Genomic DNA, 21,429 nt, shown 5'->3' on the forward strand with positions numbered 1-21,429 from the left:
AGCCCACACCTCCACCCTATACCCGTAACCCCACCTAACCTTTTTGGACACGAAGGGCAATTTAGCATGGCCAATCCACCTAACCTGCACATCTTTGGATGTGGGAGGAAAGTGGAGCACGCGGAGGAAACCCACGCAGACACGGGGACAACTTGCAGACTCTGCACAGGCAGTGACCCAAGCTGGGAATCGAACCCGGGTCCCTGGTGCTGTGAATCAACAGTGCTACACACTGTGCTACCGTTCTGCCCTTGCATCCAAGCTCTCGGATTGTCTGTCTTCTCTCCGGGTGAGATTCTGTTTGTCTCTTGTATTTCACTGTGACAGGGCAGAGACCTGATTGAAGGGATTCAAACATGGGAGTTCTGGGAAAGATGGGCAAGGATTTGGGAGGTGGCAACATGTTCAAAGAGTTTGGAGAGGAGGGGGAGGTTGAAGATGGGGCAGTAATTTGTAAGGATGGCAGGGTCAAGGGTTTGTTTTATTGAGGAGGGGGGATGATGGCAGATTTGAAGGACAGAGGGACAGTACCTGAAGAGAGAGAAATGTTGACAATATCCATGGACACGGTAGTTGGCTGATCAGTAGCCGAGTGGGAATAGGGTCGATGGAGCAGCAGCTGGGTCTCATGGACAAGATGAGCTCTGAGAGGGCATATGGGTAGATGGGAGAGAAACTAGAGAAAGATGTGGGTTCAATACTCATGAAAGGATGAAATTTAGACACACTTTGGTCCGGTGGGCTCATGGAAGGGAGGGAAGCAGCAGAGGCAACTGATCGGATTTACTCAATCTCAGTCACAAAGAAGCTCCACAAGCTCCTCACACTTCTTGTTGGAGGCGAGGATGGAAGAGACAGGGGAGAGAGAGAGTACTTCAAAAGGAACTAACTTGTGTCAGAGATATTAAAAAGTTTCAACACACTGCGTATTTAACACAAATCTAATTTATTTAACTTTTAGCCAGAATATTAGCCCCTGTAAATTGGCTGCAATTGTTATCAGCAGAAAGAGACCCAAATGAACATCGTGCAGTCCTGAATGTGAGTTATCAGCAAAATCCAATCACTGTGCGTATTTGTGGACTCGCTGGTGTGTCAGCAGGTGGGTTGAAGTGGTGAAACCCTTTCCACACTCTGAACAGGTGAACGGTCTCTCCCCAGTGTGAATTCGCTGGTGCCTCTGCAGGTCATATGACCGAGTGAACCCCTTCCCACACTCGGAGCAGGTGAATGGCCTCTCCCCAGTGTGAATTCGCTGCTGTACAGTGAGGTCAGATGATTGTCTGAACCCAGTCCCGCAGTGAGAGCACCTGAACGGTCTCTCGTCAGTGTGAACACGTTGATGGCGCATCAATTCCCCAGAACTTTTATAGCACTTCCCGCAGTCTGGACATTGGAATGTTCTCTCATCAGTGTGAACTCGCTGGTGTGTCTGCAGGTCGGATGAGTCAGTGAATCCCTTCCCACACTTGGAGCAGGTGAATGGTCTCTCCCCAGTGTGAACTCGCTGGTGTGTGGACAGAGTGGATGACTCAGTGAATCCCTTCCCACACTTGGAACAGGTGAATGGTCTCCCCCCAGTGTGACTGCGTCGATGAATTTCCAGCTGGGATGGGGAACTGAATCCTTTCCCACAGTCCGCACATTTCCACGGTTTCTCCTCCGTGTGACTGCATTTCTGTCTCATGGGGCCTGTTGACGTGTACAGTTTCTCTGCACTGTGAACAATGCTTTTTCCTTCCATGTTCAAAATCCGCTGATATTCAGGATATGATAAATTGAGGACTCAGTCAGATCCTGATGTGATGTTTGGTTTGAGTTTCCGGACTTTGAAGTCTCCCCTTCGAACACCCTGTGAAACTGATCGAAAAGAGAAAATAGGGAGTGAGAGAGAACTCACAAAAACACAAAGGCAGGTTGTGAAATTGAGCTGAATGAATCTGATCATTTGTGGGGCTGGCACTGGGAAAAAGTGACCATGAAAACTGCTGGATTGTCATAAAAACACAACTGGCCTCTTTGGGAGGAGACAGAAAGAAGTGAAAATGGATTTTGTATATCTACAAGACATTTTAAACAGAATAGATGGCAAAACAAATTCTATCTTGAGCTTCATAAACTACCCAAAGAGAAAATGTTGGAACATCTCAGCACATCTGGCAGCATCTGTCGGGGGAGAAAAGAGCTAAATGTTTCGAGTCCAGATACGAACTAGGAGCAGGAGTAGGCCACCTGGCCCCTCGAGCCTGCTCCACCATTCAATGAGATCATGGCTGACCTTTTGTGGACTCAGCTCCACTTTCCGGCCCGAACACCACAACTCTTAATCCCTTTATTCTTCAAAAAACCAACTATCTTTATCTTAAAAACATTTAATGAAGGAGCCTCTACTGCTTCACTGGGCAAGGAATTCCATAGATTCACAACCTTTGGGTGAAGAAGTTCCTCTGAAACTCAGTCCTAAATCTACTTCCCCTTATTTTGAGGCTATGCCCTCTAGTTCTGCTTTCACCTGCCAATGGAAACAACCTGCCCGCATCTATCCTATCTATTCCCTTCATAATTTCATATGTTTCTACAAGATCCCCCCTCATCCTTTTAAATTTCAATGAGTACAGTCTCAGTCTACTCAACCTCTCCTTGTAATCCAACCCCTTCAGCTCTGGGATTAACCGAGTGAATTGCCTCTGCACACCCTCCAGTGCCAGTATGTCCTTTCTCAAGTAAGGAGACCAAAACTGAACACAATACTCCAGGTGTGGCCTCACTAACACCTTATACAATTGCAGCATAACCTCCCTAGTCTTAAACTCCATCCCTCCAGCAATGAAGGACAAAATTCCATTTGCCTTCTTAATCACCTGTTGCACCTGTAAACCAACTTTTTGCGACTCATGCACTAGCACACCCAGGTCTCTCTGCGCAGCAGCATGTTTTAATATTTTATCATTTAAATAATAATCCCTTTTGCTGTTATTTCTACCAAAATGGATAACCTCACATTTGTCAACATTGTATTCCATCTGCCAGACCCTAGCCCATTCACTTAGCCTATCCAAATCCCTCTGCAGACTTCCAGTATCCTCTGCACTTTTAACCCTTTGTTAGCTCGTTTCTCTCCCTACAGATGGTGCCAGACCTGCTGAGATTTTCCAGCATTTTCTCTTTGGCTTCAGATTCCAGCATCCGCAGTAATTTGCTTTTATTCATAAACAGTAATATTGATACTGAAACTAGGCTTCCAGTGGCACAGTGATTAGCACTGTTGCCTCACAGCGCCAGGGACCCGGGTTCAATTCTGGCCTTGGTGACTGTCTGTGTGGAGTTTGCACTTTCTCCCAGTGTCTGCGTGGGTTTCCGGTGCTCAGGTTTCCTCCAACAGTTCAAAACAGGGCAAGTTAAGTGGATTGGCCTTGATAAATTGCCCCGGAGTGTCCAGGGTCCGGTTAGGTGGGGCTATGGGGTTACAGGGACAGGGTAGTGGTGTGGGCCTGGCAGGGTGCTCTTACAGAGAATCAGTGCAGACTCGATGGGCCGAATGACCTCCTTCTGCACTGGAGGAATTCTATGGTTCTAATTCTATTCCATGAATCTTTATAAAGCTCTGGTCACCACTCTTCAGGAAGCATGTGAAGGTTCTTGGAGAAGGTGCAGAGGAGATTTACCAGAATGGTTCCAGCAAAGGAGGTTGAGGGGAGATTTGATTCAGGTCCACAAGATTATGCCAGGTTTCCATCAGGTGGACAAAGCAACTCTGTTTCCATTCACTGATCGTACAAGCACTAGGGACACAGATTTTAAAGTTTTGGGTAAAACCTGGATTGAACTATACAAGATCCTGAGGGGTCTTGACAGGGTGGATGTGGCGAGGATGTTTCCTCTTGTGGGAGAATCGAGAAAAAGGGCATCACTGTGGAAAATAAGGGGTCACCCATTTCAGATGGAGATGAGGATTTTGTATTCTCTTGAGGGTTGTAAGACTTTGGAACTCGCGTCCTTAAAGGCAGTGGAAGCAGGCAGAGCTGGATAGATTTTTGATGAGCAAGGGGGTGAAAGGTTATCAGGGGTAGGCAGGAATGTGGAGTTGAGGTTAGAATGAGATCAGCCGCAATCTTATTGAATGCTGAGCAGGCTCGAGGGGCCGAGTGGCCTGTTCCTAGTTTGTATGTAAAAGGTACAGGAGATATGAGGTGATATGAGATATATGTTTTTACACAGCGAGCGGCAATGACCTGAAACTTGCTGCCTCTGAGGGAGTTTGAAAATAGATACAATGAATGATTTGATTTCGAAAGGAAATTGGATAGACATCTGAGGAAAATAAAACTGCGAGGATACAGGGAGCAGGAGAATGGGACTGACTGGATTGCTCCAGAGAGCTAGCATGGACTCAATGGGCTGAATGCCATTCTCTGTGTCATCATGTCTCTGACTCTTTTGTGTAATCTAGTTTGTAATTTAACCACAGGGGGTTCAGATATCACTCCGGTAAATCTGTGCTACGCTCCCTCCGAGGCCATTCTACCCTTCCTCATGCTTTTGCCCAGAACTGAACAGAGTTCTCCAGGTTTGGTCTAACCAGGGTTTGTGAATCTCGGGGCTTTTCCAGTCACACTGAGACCTGAAATCTTCCCTCATGGACAGAACAGACAAACCTTTTACCTTCCACACCCAGATGCTGCTGATATTCAGTTTCTGATGAACAGAGTGACTCTCAGATCGCGATGTGACGTTTGGTTTGCGTTTCCCGTCTGTTAAACCTCTACTTCCAGTATCCTGTAAATTTACAGAAACCTCACTGTCAGTTTAGGATTGAAATTTACAACATTCTCTCCTCGCCAACTTTGATGAAATGTATTCCTGGAGGTTTGATCACATGACCTGCCCCCATCCTCCAGCCATTAATCGGTCAACACATCCATCCTTGTGACACACTGCCTTCCTCGGCCAATTGGGATGCATAAGGACTCATTATCTTCCAGGACAGTGATTGACTGTCAGCCAAACAACCTTTATCCCATTTTCAATATTTTTATATCCACTGAAGAGAAATGTTCAAAGACAATTACATAAAAATCTTTCGAGAGGGTCTAGAAAGCCACTCAGTTCACACAAAATTAGAGATGGGCAATGAATGTTGGCCCAGCCAGTGACTCAGAATAAAATCAAATCCTGGAGACTCCAGTCAATCCGGGAGAGTTGGCATCTGGTCCAGGCTCACAGCACATGCGCCCTGCGGCACCTTGTCCTCTGTAAAGATGGCGGCCGGGAACTCGGGCCTGTCACCGCTCAGCTCTCACTGTTCGGTGCAGTTTAAGTCGGGACCATTAACATTTTCCTCGGGAGTTGAAGCCTCCACAGGGTATTTATGAAGCCTCCCGGCTCACTCCGCAGCTTCTATTGCTGCCCGGCCACCAACCGGCTCCAATCCTGAAAGTTGCTCGATTGCTTCTTTCCCTCTCCTCGCACGGTCAGCGACAACCTGAACTGCGCATGCGCCAGTCACAGCCCAAACGGCGCATGCTCCGGTCACAGCCGGACTCTGCGAATGTGCGCGGAAGTTCTGTGATGTGGATAGAGCACATTCTCAGCCGCAACGCATGATGGGTAATAATCCCGACATTGAAATCAATATTGTTTTTTTTTATAAATGTTTTATTGAAAATTTTTTCCCAAACAACAATTTTTCCCCTCTTACAAAGCAAACGCAACAATAACAATACAGAAATTTTAAACAATACACAAGTAACAAAACCCCTTTATCTTTGACCTAAACTAAACCCCCCCCCCACCCCCCCCCCTTCCCCTGGGTTGCTGCTGCTGGTCATCTGTCTTCCCTCTAACGTTCCCCTAGGTAGTCGAGAAATGGCTGCCACCGCCTGGTGAACCCTTGAGCCGATCCTCTCAGGGCAAACTTTATCTGCTCCAGTTTAATGAACCCCGCCATATCATTTACCCAGGCCTCCAGTCCGGGGGGTTTCGCCTCCTTCCACATGAGTAGGATCCTGCGCCGGGCTACTAGGGACGCAAAGGCCACAACGTCGGCCTCTTTCGCCTCCTGCACTCCCGGCTCTTCCGCAACTCCAAATAGAGCTAACCCCCAGCCTGGTTTGACCCGGGCCTTCACCACCCGCGAAATCACTCCCGTCACTCCCTTCCAATACCCTTCCAGTGCCTGGCATGCCCAAAACATATGTGCGTGGTTTGCCGGGCTCCCGCCACACCTCCCACATTTGTCCTCCACTCCAAAGAACCTGCTCAATCTTGCTCCCGTTATGTGTGCTCTATGTAGCACCTTAAATTGAATCAGGCTAAGCCTGGCGCATGAGGAAGAGGAATTTACCCTGCTTAGGGCATCAGCCCACATACCCTCCTCTATCTCCTCCCCTAGTTCTTCTTCCCACTTTCCTTTTAGTTCGCCCACCGACTCCTCCCCCTCTTCCCTCATCTCTCGGTAAATCTCTGACACCTTGCCCTCTCCGACCCACACCCCTGAAAGCACCCTGTCCTGTATCCCCTGTGTCGGGAGCAATGGAAATTCCCTCACCTGTTGTCTAGTAAATGCCCTCACCTGCATATATCTCAAGAAATTTCCCCGGGGCAACTTATACTTTTCCTCCAATGCTCCCAAGCTCGCAAAAGTCCCATCTATAAATAAATCTCCCACCCTCCTAATTCCTAACTGGAACCAGCTCTGAAATCCTCCATCCATTCTTCCTGGGGCGAACCTATGGTTGTTCCTGATTGGGGACCCCACCAGGGCTCCCCGCACCCCTCTCTGTCGCCTCCACTGTCCCCAGATATTCAATGTTGCCGCCACCACCGGGTTTGTGGTAAACTTTTTCGGTGAGATCGGTAGCGGCGCCGTCACCAGCGCCTCTAAACTCGTCCCTTTACAGGACTTTCTCTCCAGTCTTTCCCATGCCGCTCCCTCACCCTCCATCATCCATTTACGTATCATTGCCACATTGGCGGCCCAATAGTAATCGCCCAAGTTCGGTAGTGCCAATCCTGCTCTGTCCCTACTACGCTGAAGGAACCCCCTCCTTACTCTCGGAACTTTCCCTGCCCACACGAAGCTCGTGATGCTCCTGTCTATTTTATTAAAAAAGGTCTTAGTGATTAGTATAGGGAGACATTGAAATACAAATAAGAACTTCGGGAGGACCATCATCTTAATTGCTTGCACCCTGCCCGTCAGCGATAGAGGCTGCATGTCCCACCTCTTGAAGTCCTCCTCCATTTGTTCTGCCAACCGTGTCAGATTAAGTCTGTGCAAGGTTCCCCAGCTCCTAGCGATCTGAATCCCCAGGTATCGGAAGTTTCTTTCCACTTTCCTTAGAGGCAAGCCTTCTATCTCTCTACTCTGGTCCCCTGGATGTATCACAAATAATTCACTCTTCCCCATGTTTAGCCTCTCCCCCGAGGAATCCCCGAACCCCCTCAAAATTCGCATAACCTCTATCATTCCCCCCGCTGGGTCCGACACGTATAACAATAGGTCATCCGCATATAACGAGACTCGGTGTTCTTCTCCCCCTCTAATCACCCCTCTCCATTTCCTGGAGTCTCTCAACGCCATGGCCAGAGGTTCAATTGCCAACGCGAACAACAATGGAGACAGCGGGCATCCCTGTCTTGTTCCCTATATAGTCGGAAATACTCCGATCTATGTCGACCTGTAACTACGCTTGCCGTTGGAGCCCCATAAAGAAGTCTAACCCAGCTAATAAACCCGTTCCCAAACCCAAACCTCCTTAACACTTCCCATAAATACTCCCACTCCACCCTATCAAATGCCTTCTCTGCGTCCATTGCCGCCACTATCTCTGCCTCCCCCTCCACTGGGGGCATCATTATCACCCCTAATAGTCGTCGCACGTTAACATTCAGTTGTCTCCCTTTTACGAACCCTGTCTGGTCTTCGTGCACCACCCCCGGGACACAGTCCTCTATCCTCGATGCCAGTACCTTTGCCAACAATTTGGCGTCCACGTTCAACAATGAAACGGGTCTTCAATGGCAACGGATCTTTATCCCTCTTCAAAATTAACAATATCGTCGCCTCCGACATCGTCGGGGGTAAAGTCCCCCCTTTCCTGGCCTCATTGAACGTCCTCACCATCAACGGGGCCAACAAGTCCACATATTTTCTGTAATACGCCACCGGGAACCCGTCTGGTCCTGGGGCCTTCCCTGCTTGCATGCTTCCCAGTCCCTTAATAACCTCGTCCACCCCAATCGGTGCCCCCAGGCCTACCACCCCCCGCTCCTCCACTTTCGGGAACCTCAATTGGTCCAGGAACTGCCGCATCCCCTCCTCTCCCTCTGGGGGTTGAGACCTATACAGTTCCTCATAGAACACCTCATTTATCTTTCCTGCCCTTCGCACCGTGTCTCCCCTTTCGTCTCTAATTCCTCCTATCTCCCTCGCTGCTGCCCTCTTTCGCAATTGGTGAGCCAACAGGCGACTCGCCTTTTCCCCATATTCATACCTCCTCCCCTGTGCCTTCCTCCACAGTACCTCCGCCTTTCTGGTGGTCAGAAGGTCAAATTCCGTCTGGAGTCGTCTCCTCTCCCTGTACAATTCCTCCTCCGGGGTCTCTGCAAATTCCCTATCCACCCTTAAAATCTCCCCCAGTAATCTTTCCCTTTCCTTGGCCTCTGTTTTCCTTTTGTGGGCCCCAATGGAGATCAGCTCTCCTCTGACCACCGCTTTTAGTGCTTCCCATACCACTCCCACAGGGACCTCGCCGTCGTCATTGACCTCCAGATATCTCTCAATACACCCCCGCACTCTTGCACACACTCCCTCATCCGCCATCAGTCCCACATCTAATCGCCAGAGTGTTCTCTGCTCCCTTTCCTCTCCTAATTCCAGGTCCACCCAATGTGGGGCATGATCCGAAACCGCTATGGCTGAGTACTCAGCTTCTTCCACCCTAGAGATCAACGACCTTCCCAAAACAAAAAAAATCTATCCGGGAGTACACTTTATGGACATGGGAGAAGAAGGAAAACTCCCTAGCCCTAGGTCTAAGAAATCGCCATGGATCCACTCCCCCCATTTGGTCCATAAACCCCTTAAGTACCTTGGCCGCTGCCGGCCTTCTACCGGTCCTTGAGCTGGATCTATCTAGCCCCGGGTCCAGCACCGTATTAAAGTCCCCTCCTAAAATCAAGTTTCCTACCTCCAGGTCCGGTATACGCCCCAGCATCCGTCTCATAAATCCCACATCGTCCCAGTTTGGGGCATACACGTTAACCAACACGACCTCCATTCCCTCCAGCCTGCCACTCACCATTACATATCTACCTCCGCTATCTGCTACGATGTTCTTTGCTTCAAATGCGACCTGTTTCCCCACCAAAATGGCCACCCCTCTATTCTTTGCGTCCAGTCCTGAGTGGAACACCTGTCCCACCCATCCTTTCCTTAGCCTAACTTGTTCCGCCACCTTTAGGTGCGTCTCTTGGAGCATAACCACGTCTGCCCTTAGTCCTTTCAAATGCGCGAGCACTCTGGCCCTTTTTAAATCGGTCCGTTCAGGCCTCTCACGTTCCACGTGATCAGCCTCACTAGGGGGCTACCTGCCCCCCTCCCGTGTCGACTAGCCATTACCTTCTCTAGGCCAGTCCCATATCCCGCCTCCGCGCTCCCGCTCGCTCCCCCAGCGTCGCACACCATCCCCGCCCACCCACTCTTTAGCCATTTCCTTTTGGATTTCCGCAGCAGCAACCCAGTTGTCCCGTCCCCCCCCTCCCCCTCCCTCCCCCCCTCCCCGCTAGATCTCTTTCTAGCATGATTGCTCCCCCATATTACTTCCGTAAGTCAGCTGACTTCAACTGACCCCGGCTACTCCTGCTCACTCCTCGACCCCCCCCATGTGGGGAACTCCCATCCGCCTTGCGCCTGTCTTCCCGCCTTATTCTTTCTGGTGCGGGAACATCCCTTTACCTGACCCGCCTCTTATGGCGCAGCTCCCTTTCCCCTCCCCCTCGCCTTCCCCATTCTCCAACTATGTCCCGTCTTTCCCCCCTCACCGGCGCCCACATTTCCCCAATGTCTCCCCCCTTCCCTGTTTACTTCTCAATTAACTTCCACCGTAACATTAACAATAACATTTCCTGCAGCATCAGTCCCTCAGTTCCGATCCAATTTCTCTTCTTTGATGAAGGTCCATGCTTCCTCCGCCGTCTCGAAATAATGGTGTCTCTCCTGATACGTGACCCATAGTCTTGCCGGCTGCAGCATCCCGAACTTCACCTTCCTTTTATGCAACACCTCTTTGGCTCGGTTGAAGCTCGCCCTCCTTCTCGCCACCTCCGCACTCCAATCCTGGTATACCCGTACCACTGCATTCTCCCATCTGCTACTCCGCACCTTTTTAGCCCATCTCAGGACCTCTTCTCTATCCTTAAGGCGGTAAAATCGCACGATTATCGCCCTGGGTGGTTCTCCCGCTTTTGGTCTTCTCGCCGGAATCCGATTTGCCCACTCCACCTCCAAGGGGCCCGTAGGGGCCTCAGCACCCATCAGTGAGCTCAGCATCGTACTTGCGTACGCTCCACAGTCCACTCCTTCCACACCCTCAGGGAGACCCAGTATCCGAAGGTTCTTCCTTCGCGCTCCATTTTCTAGGGCTTCGATCCTTTCAGTACACTTTTTATGAAGTGCCTCGTGCGTCTGTGTCTTAACCGCCAGGCCCAGGATCTCGTCCTCAATATCTGTCACCTTCTGCTCCACCACACGGAGCTCTGTCTCCTGGGTCTTTAATGTCCCCTTGAGCCCCTCAATTGCCTGTAGCAATGGGGTCAGCACCTCCCTCTTCAGCAGCTCCACGCACCGTCTCACAATTTCATGCTCAGGCCCCCATGTCGCCTGCGCTTTCTCCGCCGCCATCTTGTACTTCTCTCTTTCTGACCCTTTGGTCGACGATTCCTCGCGCTGCAGCCGCCGCCGCCGGTTTTTTCCTCCTTCGTTTGGGGGGGACTCCCTTCTCACACGCCCCACACCGGGTTGCGTCGTCGAAAAATTCCCCGTTGGGGCTCTTAAAAGAGCCCGAAGGTCCGTCGGAGCTGGAGCCGCCGAAGCGTGCGGCTAGCTCATCCTCACCGCAACCGGAAGTCCCTTCAGTGGCCTTGATGAGGGCTTTTCACAGTTGTTCCCTCTGCTGCTAGAATTCACTTTTGATACAGGCCCTCAGGTCAGCTTGCAGCTTTAAGCTTGCCCTTCCCCCGCCTGCATGCTGGAAGAGGCCCTGTTTATCCTGCAGTTGCAGCCAAATCTTTTACTGTTTCTGCGTGTGTCTGGCAACCAAGAGACATACCCTTCCTGGGGGACACTGTCGGGGGAATATTGCAGCCTTCTTCCCACACCGGGAAATGTCAAACAAATGCCGTGGGGGCCCTGTAAAAGAGCCCAAAAGTCCGTTCCAAGCAGGAGCTGCCGAATATGCGACCTAGCTCTGCATAGCCGCACCCGGAAGTCCGAAATCAATATTGTTGATTCAAATTATGCTTTGCCAACCGATTACAATTGGTACCGTTGGGCCAAGGGAACAAATGTATTAAATAAATAAATACAGCAACTAAGGAGTACAGGCCCATCCACCACAGTCTGTCCTGGGTGTGACTGACAACAGACCAAACACGGACAGTGAGTTGTTCATGTGTTGGGGTCTGAGAAGGTTCAGGTGAACAGTGATTTTTGTCTTCCTGGACAGAACAGTTAAACTACCCCTTGCCAATAATGTGCTGAAATTGGATCAAATGGCCTGGGCATTTAAAGTTGGAGTGTTGACCAGTGGAAAAACTGAGGAAATTCCTTTGCACACGTGAAGTGTGTGAGTGATCTCCCTCCAACCTGCTCCTGAACTGCACATTAGATTAATTAATGACTAACTCATATTTATTCTCATCCAGTGGAAACACCTTCCACTTGTCTCTCATATCAAACCTTTTCATAATCTTACAGGATCAGGTCATCCTTCATTCCCCCCTTTTCCAGAGAAAAGGTTTACACCCTGTCCAATCTTTCTTGCTGGGTACAACCTGCCAGTTCAGGCATAATTTAAATATCTTTTCCTGCATCTTCTCCAGTCCTTCGAGATCCATTTTACAATATGGAGACTTTAACTAATCTGAGCAGCAAACTCACCGTTGTCCCCAAATGCCTGTATGTTGCAGCATTTTAGTCATTTTACTGTTAGCTGAATGTATGATGGGACAGAAGAAGATCCAACGAGCCAGTCTGTAACTCTGTAGAACATCTATAAACTTGCCTCTTCCCCGTAATGCTAAACAATTGACTTTTTCACTCTTAACCTGTCGGCTATGTCATTAAGAATAATGTGTCAAGGGCAGCACAGTGGCACAGTGGGTTAGCCCTGCTGCCTCACGGCGCCGAGGTCCCAGGTTCGATCCCAGCTCTGGGTCACTGTCCGTGTGGACTTTGCACATTCTCCTCATGTTTGCGTGGGTTTCGCCCCCACAACCCAAAAGGATGTGCAGGCTAGGTGGATTGGCCACGCTAAATTGTCCCTTAATTGGAAAAAATGAATTGGGTACTCGAAATTTATTTTTAAAAATATACTTAAAAAGAATAATGTGTCAGAGAAAGATTGGATTTCAGCTTGGTGACACCAGGCCAGACCAAATTTTAGTTCATAGGTTTGTTGAGCTAATTTCTCCATATCATAAGATGCCACTGACGATTCCTGAACTGTCAAACCAACGGAAGGAATGTATATTTACCCTCTGTTCATCTTAAAAGTGTTGATTCTGCTGATACTGTCACTGTAAATCACACCCAGAACTGAACCATCTTCATTCTGACAATTGGGGTGTATTTCGAATCTCTGTAACGGAGCTGGGCTAGAGTTTAACATCTTGTTGTTTGTGAAATAAATCAGCTTTGTTTCAAACACACTGTGTCAAGTCCTTGATTTCTCTCGGGGGAAAGGAAATTAATTGATGGCCACGTGCCACCAGGCCATGCCAGTCAGAGTCTTTTAAGTCAGAGATATCTAGGTTCTTGATTAATAAGGGGCTCAGGTGTTATGGGGAGAAGGCAGGAGAATGGGGATGAGAAACATATCAGCCATGATCGAATGGCAGAACAAACTCGATGGGCTGAATGGCCTAATTCTGCTTCTCTATCTTTTTTTTAATGAGAGGATCTCATAGAAACGTATAAAATTCTAACAGGAGTAGACAGAGTAAATTCATAAAGAATGTTCCCAATGGTGGGAGAGTCCAGAACTAGGGGGTCATAGCTTGAGGATAAGGAGTAAAACTTTTAAGACTGAGGTGAGAAGAGATTTTTTCACCCAGAGAGTGATGAGCCTGTGGAATCCATTACCACAGAAAGTCATTGAGGACAAAACATTGTGCAATTTGAAGAAGGAGTTCGATATAGCTCTTGAGGCTAAAGGGATTGAAGGATATGTATGGCTCTGTGGTGCAAAGGATACTGTGTTGGACTTCTACTTAATGGCAAGTAAGGGATTCAAAGATTGTGGGATCAAATCCCACCAGAATCGACTGTTAGTGTGGTGCAGTGGTTACCACTGCTGTCTCACAGTACCAGGGACTCGGGTTCAATTTCTCTCCGTATCTGTGTGGGTTTCCGCAGGGTGCTCCGGTTTCCTTCCACAGTCTAAAGATGTGCAGGTTAAGTGGACTGGCCATGGTAAATTACCCTTCAGTGTGCAGTGGGTTAACGTGGACAAGGGCAGGGTAATCTTTCAGAGGGTTGGTGCAGACTCGATAGGCCGAATGGCCGCTTTCTGCACAGGATTCTATGAGATGGGGGGACTTGATTATCAGCCATGATCATAATGAATGGCGCAGCAGGCTCGAAGGGCCGAATGGCCTACTCCCGCTTCTATTTTCGATGTAAGTCACATGTCGGCTAGACCGTGTAAGGAGGGCAGATTTCCTTCTTTAAAAGGACATTAGTGAACCAGATGGGTTTTTACAACAATTGACAATGTTTTCATGGTCCCCATTAGACTTCTAATTCCAGATTTTTATTTAATTGAAATTTCACCATCTGCCATAGTGGGATTCAAACCCCAGTTCCCAGAGAATTACTCAGGGCCTGGATTACTAGTCATGTGACATTACCAATATGCCATCACCTCATCGAGTGACGCAGTGTATATTACACACATTTTTAATCCAGTAATATATACGTGTACATGGTGAGCAGCCTATATAATCCTTTTCAGGCCTATTTGCCCTGCACAGGAATTAGTGAACATGAATCTGTTCATCAGCATGAATTGTCATTCAGAAGAATTGGGACGGTGTACATTAGGCACAGCAGAGAGAATGGAGGGAGAGTGTGTGAGATGGAGATATACAGGTTTTGGGATGCGAAAGGAAGGAATATTCTATAGAAACGAGCACTATGTGTTGTGAATATCTATCCTGAATCGAAAGAGAAAATGCTGGAAAATCTCAGCAGGTCTTGCAGTATCTGTAGGGAGAGAAAAGAGCTAACATTTCGAGTCCAATGACTCTGTCAAAGCTTTGACAAAGAGTCATCGGACTCGAAACATTAGCTCTTTTCACTCCCTACAGATGCTGCCAGACCTGCTGAGATTTTCCAGCATTTTCTCTTTCTTTTCAGATTCCAGCATCCACAGTAATTTGCTTTTATCCAATATCTATCCTGACCTGACAGCAATGACTTTTGTAAACTCTTTTTAAAAATAAATTTAGAGTACCCAATTCATTTTTCCAATTAAGCATGGCCAATTGTAGAAGCCAGGTATTTCAAATACAACTAGTATAGGTAAAAGATAGCTGTTTAAGCATAAATGTTGAGCCCCAGTTTTAAATACCCATTTATACAGCATTTTTACTGAGGTCCGTTGTTCTGGCAAATGCATATTTTCAGAGTCAGTGTGACATTAAAACAGCACAGTTGCAAGATATTTTGACACTGCTTGTGCTAATTGTCAAGGCCAAGGGCTGAATACCACAGCAACATGAAGGCAGCATTGTTCACAATGCAGATAACAGCTGGGTCAGAAAAGCTAATGTTGCACATTGAAGATGGACGGGTTGCCATCAAATCAAATGTGTTTGAGTCTAACCCAAACCAATTAGGATTATATTGGGGTGTGATTAGATGACTTAAGACAGATATGAAAGTGTATAACTGAAAAGTTTCCGCCGGCCAATTAGTGTTGTCTTTTGGTGTTGTCTGTCCTTCATTTCTGTCTTTGATTCTGTCAGTCTACCAGTCTGTGTCTGTGATGTTAGTCCACTTTTGACTTTGAGTTTAGCTAAAGATTAGCTCTCTCTCTCTTTTCATGTTTCATTGCCAGACTTTGACCTTTTAAAAGTTACTTTCGAGCTGTCTGCCTCAGCAAAGAAAGATAATGTCTGTAATTCTCTGAAAGCTTCAAAATGTCTACGAATTGCCTTTTAAATGACTTTCAAATTGTAATCAAGCGACTACAAATAAAACAATTCTTTTTGGCACCTGAGAAGTTTTAACTGCAAACTTCTGCTGAGTTCCAGTATTCGCAAAGTGCTACTGATAACCAAATAGCAGAGATAATATAAATTCCTTCAATTATACACAGTCGAATAATACAAGGAATCGAACAACTTGGCATAGTCCAGAAATAGTACAAATCTTACAACTTGTCGTATTGCGCCAGGACTTGATTCATCAACAAAGCTTCCCCCAAACTTGGCGTAGTTCAACAGGTTAAGATCCTATAAATTATAGATTCTTATAATTGCCGTAGTCGGCAGGAACAATCCACCTACCCTGCACATCTTTGGGTTGTGGGGGTGAAACCGACGCAGACACGGGGAGACACGGGTGCAAACCCCACACGGACAGTGACCCAGGGCCGGAATTCGAACCCGGGTCCTCAGCGCCGTAGTTTTGTAAACTCTTTTTATGGGACAATAGAAGATTTGTATTCAGGAAATTCAGACTAAATATTGCATCAAGATCGTACAGAAGTCAGTTGATTCATCAGGACCTGAATATCATCCTTCGAATGTGGAAGGAGAAATGTTTCTCTGTTCTGAGTGAGAAAAGATTTCAAACATCAGTGTGACTGGAAAAGCACCGAGACCCACACAACACATACAGACGAGTCAGAGTTACAGTGAACTGACTGTGGAAACCGGGTTTGAATCCTACTTACGCAGGTGATGGAATTTAAACTCAATAAAATATCTGGAATTAAAAGTCTCTGAAACCAGCTGGTTCACGAATGTACCTTAGGGAGGGAAATCTGCCGTCCTTACCCAGTCTGGCCTACATGCGACTCCAGACCCATAGCAATGTGGTTGACTCTAACCAGCCCTCAAGGGCAATGAGGGATGGGTAATAAATGCTGGCACAGCCTGCGACGCCCACGTCCAATGAATTTTTAAAAAATTGTTTCATTAATTGTAACTCAATTAATGATCACTACTTATTTAATCATCTGGACAGACTTATAGCTAATTAATACAGTAAATTTTAATGAATACATTTGGTAAATACCAGATACACTGGTAACACTGAGTAGTACTACACTCGGTATGCTTCACCCGGTGCCTGTCTCTATGTATTTACATTGTTTATTTATCGTATGTCCTAGATTTTTTCATGTATGGAACAATCGTTGGGATGGTCTCCACCTGAACCGAGCTGGGACCAGTGTTCTGGCGAAAGGAGTAAATAGGGTGGTCAATAGGACTTTAAACTAAAGTTTTGGGGGGGAAGGGAAAGTCAGGGAACCAAGAGGTGAAGTAATAAGCGGGAAGCGTAGCTGCTTAGGAATACAAAAAAACACGAAAAGACAAAACTCAGGAGAGGTTACGATAGTCCCCATCCCACAAAATATGACAGTGTATGGAAAGGCTCAGTAAACCAAGGTCCACCACACTAAGAAAACAAAAAGGGACGGTCAATAGACAATTAAAGGCGCTATATTTAAATGCGCGCAGTGTACGGAACAACATAGATGGGCTTGTGGCCCAGATTGTGACTGGCAGGTATGATGTGGTAGGCATCACAGAGATGTGGTTGCAGGGGGTTCAGGGCTGGCATTTCAACATCCAGGGATCCACAACCTATCGAAAAGACAGAGAGGTGGGCAGAGGGGGCGGGGTTGCCTTGTTAATTAGGAATGAAATTAAATCAATAGCACTAAACGACATAGGGTCAGATGATGTGGAGTCTGTGTGGGTAGAGTTGAGGAACCACAAAGGCAAAAAAAAATAATGGGAGTTATGTACAGGTCTCCTAAAAGTGGTCAGGACCGGGGGCACAAAATGCACCACAAAATAGAAAGTGCATGTCAGAAAGGCAAGGTCACAGTGATCATGGGGGTCTTCAATATGCAGGTGGACTGGGTAAATAATGCTGCCAGTGGACCCAAGGAAAGGGAATTCATTGAATGTTGACAGGAGGGCTTTTTGGAACAGCTTGTGATGGAGCCCACGAGGGAACAGGCCATTCTGGACTTAGTGTTATGTAATGAGCCAGACTTGATTAAAGATCTTAAAGTAAGGGAGCACTTAGGAGGCAGTGATCATAATACGGTAGAATTCAATCTCCAATTTGAAAGAAAGAAGGTGGAATCAGATGTCAAGGTGTTACAGTTAAATAAAGGTAACTACAGGGGCATGAGGGAGGAACTGACAAAAATGGACTGGGAGCAGAGCCTAGTGGGAAAGACAGTAGAACAGCAATGGCAGGTGTTTCTGGGAGTAATTGAGGACACAGTACAGAGGTTCATCCCAAAGAAAATAAAGGTTATCAGAGGGGGGATTAGGCAGCCATGGCTGACAAAGGAAGTTAGGGAATTCATCAAAGCAAAAGAGAAAGCCTATAATGTGGCAAAGAGTAGTAGGAAGTCAGAAGATTGGGAAGGCTACAAAAACAAACAGAGGATAACAAAGAGAGAAATAAGGAAAGAGAGGATCAAATATGAAGGTAGGCTAGCCAGTAACATTGGGAATGATAGTAAAAGTTTCTTTAAATACATTAAAAACAAACGGGAAAGATCATAACTAATGCCTCCACGATTTCTTCAGCTATCTCCTTTAGAACTCTAGGATGTAGCCCATCTGGGCCCAGAGATTTATCAATTTTTAGACCTCTTAGTTTCTCTAGCACTTTCTCCTTTGTGATGGCTACGATATTCAACTCTGCCCCCTGACTCTCCTGAATTGTTGGGATATTACTCATGTCTTCTACTGTGAAGACTGACGCAAAGTACTTATTTAGTTCCTCAGCTATTTCCTTATCTCCCATCACTAGATTACCAGTGTCATTTTGGAGCGGCCCAATGTCTACTTTTGCCTCCAGTTTGGTTTTAATGTATTTAAAGAAACTTTTACTATCATTCCTAATGTTACTGGCTAGCCTACCTTCATATTTGATCCGCTCCTTATTTCTCTCTTTGTTATCCTGTTTGTTTTGTAGCCTTCCCAATCTTCTGACTTTCCACTACTCTTTGCCACATTATAGGCTCTCTTTTTTGCTTTGATGCATTCCCCAACTTCCTTTGTCAGCCATGGCTGCCTAATCCCCCCTCTGATAACCTTTCTTTTCTTTGGGATGAACCTCTGTACTGTGTCCTCAATTACTCCCAGAAACTCCTGCCATTGCTGTTCTACTGTCTTTCCCACTAGGCTCTGCTCCCAGTCCATTTTCGTCAGTTCCTCCCTCATGCCCCTGTAGTTACCTTTATTTAACCTTAACACCTTGACATCTGATTCTACCTTCTTTCTTTCAAATTGGAGATTGAATTCTACCATATTATGATCACTGCCTCCTAAGTGTTCCCTTACTTTAAGATCTTTAATCAAGTCTGGCTCATTACATAACATGAAGTCCAGAATGGCCAATTCCCTCGTGGGCTCCATCACAACTTGTTCCAAAAAGCCCTCCTGTAAACATTCAATGAATTCCCTTTCCTTGGGTCCACTGGCAGCATTATTTACCCAGTCCACCTGCATATTGAAGTCCCCCATGAACCCTGTGACCTTGCCTTTCTGACATGCACTTTCTGTTTCGTGGTGCATTTTGTGCCCATGGTCCTGACCACTGTTAGTAGGCCTGACATAACTCCCATTATGTTTTTTTTGCCTTTGTGGTTCCTCAACTCTACCCACACAGACTCCACATCATCTGACCCTATGTCGTTTAGTGCTATTGATTTAATTTCATTCCTAATTAACAAGGCAACCCTGCCCCCTCTGCCCACCTCTCTGTCTTTTCGATTGGTTGTGAATCCCTGGATGTTTAAATGCCAGTCCTGAAACCCCTGCAACCACATCTCTGTGATGCCTACCACATCATACCTGCTAGTCACAATCTGGGCCACAAGCTTATCTACCTTGTTCCGTACATTGCGCGCATTTAAATATAGCACCTTTAATTCTCTATTGACCGTCCTTTTTTGTTTTCTTAGTGTTGTGGACCTTGGTTTACTGAGCCTTTCCATACACTGTGTCATATTTTGTGAGATGGGGACTATCGTAACCTCTCCTGAGTTCTGTCTTTTTGTGCTTTTTTGTATTCCTAAGCAGCTATGCTTCCCACTGATTACTTCACCTCCTGGTTCCCTGACTTTCCCTTCCCCCCAATCTCTAGTTTAAAGTCCTATTGACCACCCTATTTACTCTTTTCGCCAGAACACTGGTTCTAGCTCGGTTCAGGTGGAGACCATCCCAACGGTATAGGTCCCCCCTGTCCCTAAACTGATGCCAGTGTCCCATGAAAAGGAACCCCTCTTTCCCACACCACTCTTTCAGCCACGTGTTAACTTCCCTTATTCTTGCCTCCCTATGCCAATTTGCACGTGGCTCGGGCAGTAATCCGGAGATTATGACCCTTGAGGACATGTTTTTTTAATTTGAATCCTAGCTCTTTATAATCTCTAAACAGGTCCTCTTTTCTAGACTTGCCTATGTTGTTGGTACCGACATGGACCACCACAACTGGATCCTCCCCCTCCCTCTCCAGTATCCTTTCAAGCCGGTCAGAGATGTCCTGCACCCTAGCACCGGGCAGGCAACATACCATGCGGGACTCTTTATCCTGCTCATAAAGGATACTATCTATCCCCCTGATAATAGAATCCCCTACAACTTGCCTATTTACTCCCTCCCCTTGAATGGCCTGCTGAACCATGGTGCCTTGGTCAGCTGACTCATCCTTCCTGCAGCCCTGTTCCCCATCCACACAGTGAGTAAGTGCCCCATACCTGTTGGACAGGGTCAAGGGCTGAGGCTCCTGAGTTCCTGACTGCTGGTTCCCTTTATCTGCCTGACTTGCAGTCACACCCTGCTGTCCCTGGCCACTGGCAGGATTTAAACTACTTACTCTGACACGTGTGACTGCCTCCTGAAACACAGTGTCCATGTAAGTCTCTCCCTCCCGGATGTGCCTCAGTGTTTGAAGCTCAGACTCAGCAGCGCTCCGAAAGCTAGTGACATCGAAACAAACCTGTTGGACTTTAACCTGGTGTTGTAAGACTTCTTACTGTGCTCACCCCAGTCCAACGCCGGCATCTCCACATCCTTGTTACTAATGACAGTGAATACACTTTGAAAATAACAATTTTAAAACTAAATGTGATTACACATGCGTACTTACAGCTTCTTACATTACAACAGTGAATATGTTTCAAAAGTACTCCATTGGCTTTAAAAGACTTCATAAGGTCCAGTGGCAGTGCAAGGTTTTATAAAAATGTACATTTGTTCTAATAGTCCGCAAACTAGGATATGACCCTGTCTCTGGATCTGTAAAGATTTAATTACCTGCAAATGCAAGCACCCCTGCCTCTGGAATGCTCGCATTCAAAGCATGGTCTTGGATCTTTGTCTACATGTATGTTTCTAGAACATACCTCTTCATTCAGCCGAGGAAGGAGCAGTGCTCCGAAAGCTAGTGATCTGAAACAAACCTGTTGGACTTTAACCTGGTGTTGTAAGACTTCTATCTGCAGGATGATTCTGAAGGGTTTGCTCCAGTTCAGTGGGCGGGTCCGGAGGTCTGACCGAGAGCGGCTGGTCCTCCAACCAATCAGGGTGAATGGGAGGCGGAGCAAAGCCGGAGCTCTGGTTCACTACGCATGCGCTCCGACGCGTATTTCGTGCACACGGACCTGTCTCGGGGAAAAGCCCGAGCAGCATTCGCCGGTTCAACTGCCGTATCCGAGCTTCGTATTCGGGGCTGAGGGCCTACACGGAGTGTTTATGAAGCCTCCCGACCCCCTCAACCGGCTCTGTCCATCCCTCATGACTCACCGAGCGAGATCTGACCAGGGAACAATTTCCATCCGACCGCCTGAATCCTCAGCTATCATCGGCACTGCGCATGCTCCAATTCGTGAGAGACCGGGGCTCAGCCCCGCCCCTCATTCACTCCGATTGGTTGGTGGAACAGCC

At 47.2% G+C, this 21,429-nt stretch overlaps 1 protein-coding gene and 1 long non-coding RNA gene across 2 annotated transcripts in view; both read right to left on the bottom strand.

Moving 5' to 3' along the window:
* Positions 1-21,429, bottom strand: part of LOC140419119 (uncharacterized) — a 439,103-nt gene that overhangs the window by 63,844 nt on the left and 353,830 nt on the right. The window lies entirely within an intron of this gene.
* LOC140419137 (uncharacterized) lies at positions 930-21,350 on the bottom strand. Its single transcript, XR_011945554.1, has 3 exons — positions 21,289-21,350; positions 4,663-4,776; positions 930-1,860 (listed from the first exon to the last, which is right to left on the bottom strand). It is a non-coding gene; the product is annotated as an uncharacterized lncRNA (long non-coding RNA).

This window comes from Scyliorhinus torazame, chromosome 5 (genome assembly GCF_047496885.1).
Source record: "Scyliorhinus torazame isolate Kashiwa2021f chromosome 5, sScyTor2.1, whole genome shotgun sequence".
Taxonomy (NCBI): domain Eukaryota; kingdom Metazoa; phylum Chordata; class Chondrichthyes; order Carcharhiniformes; family Scyliorhinidae; genus Scyliorhinus; species Scyliorhinus torazame.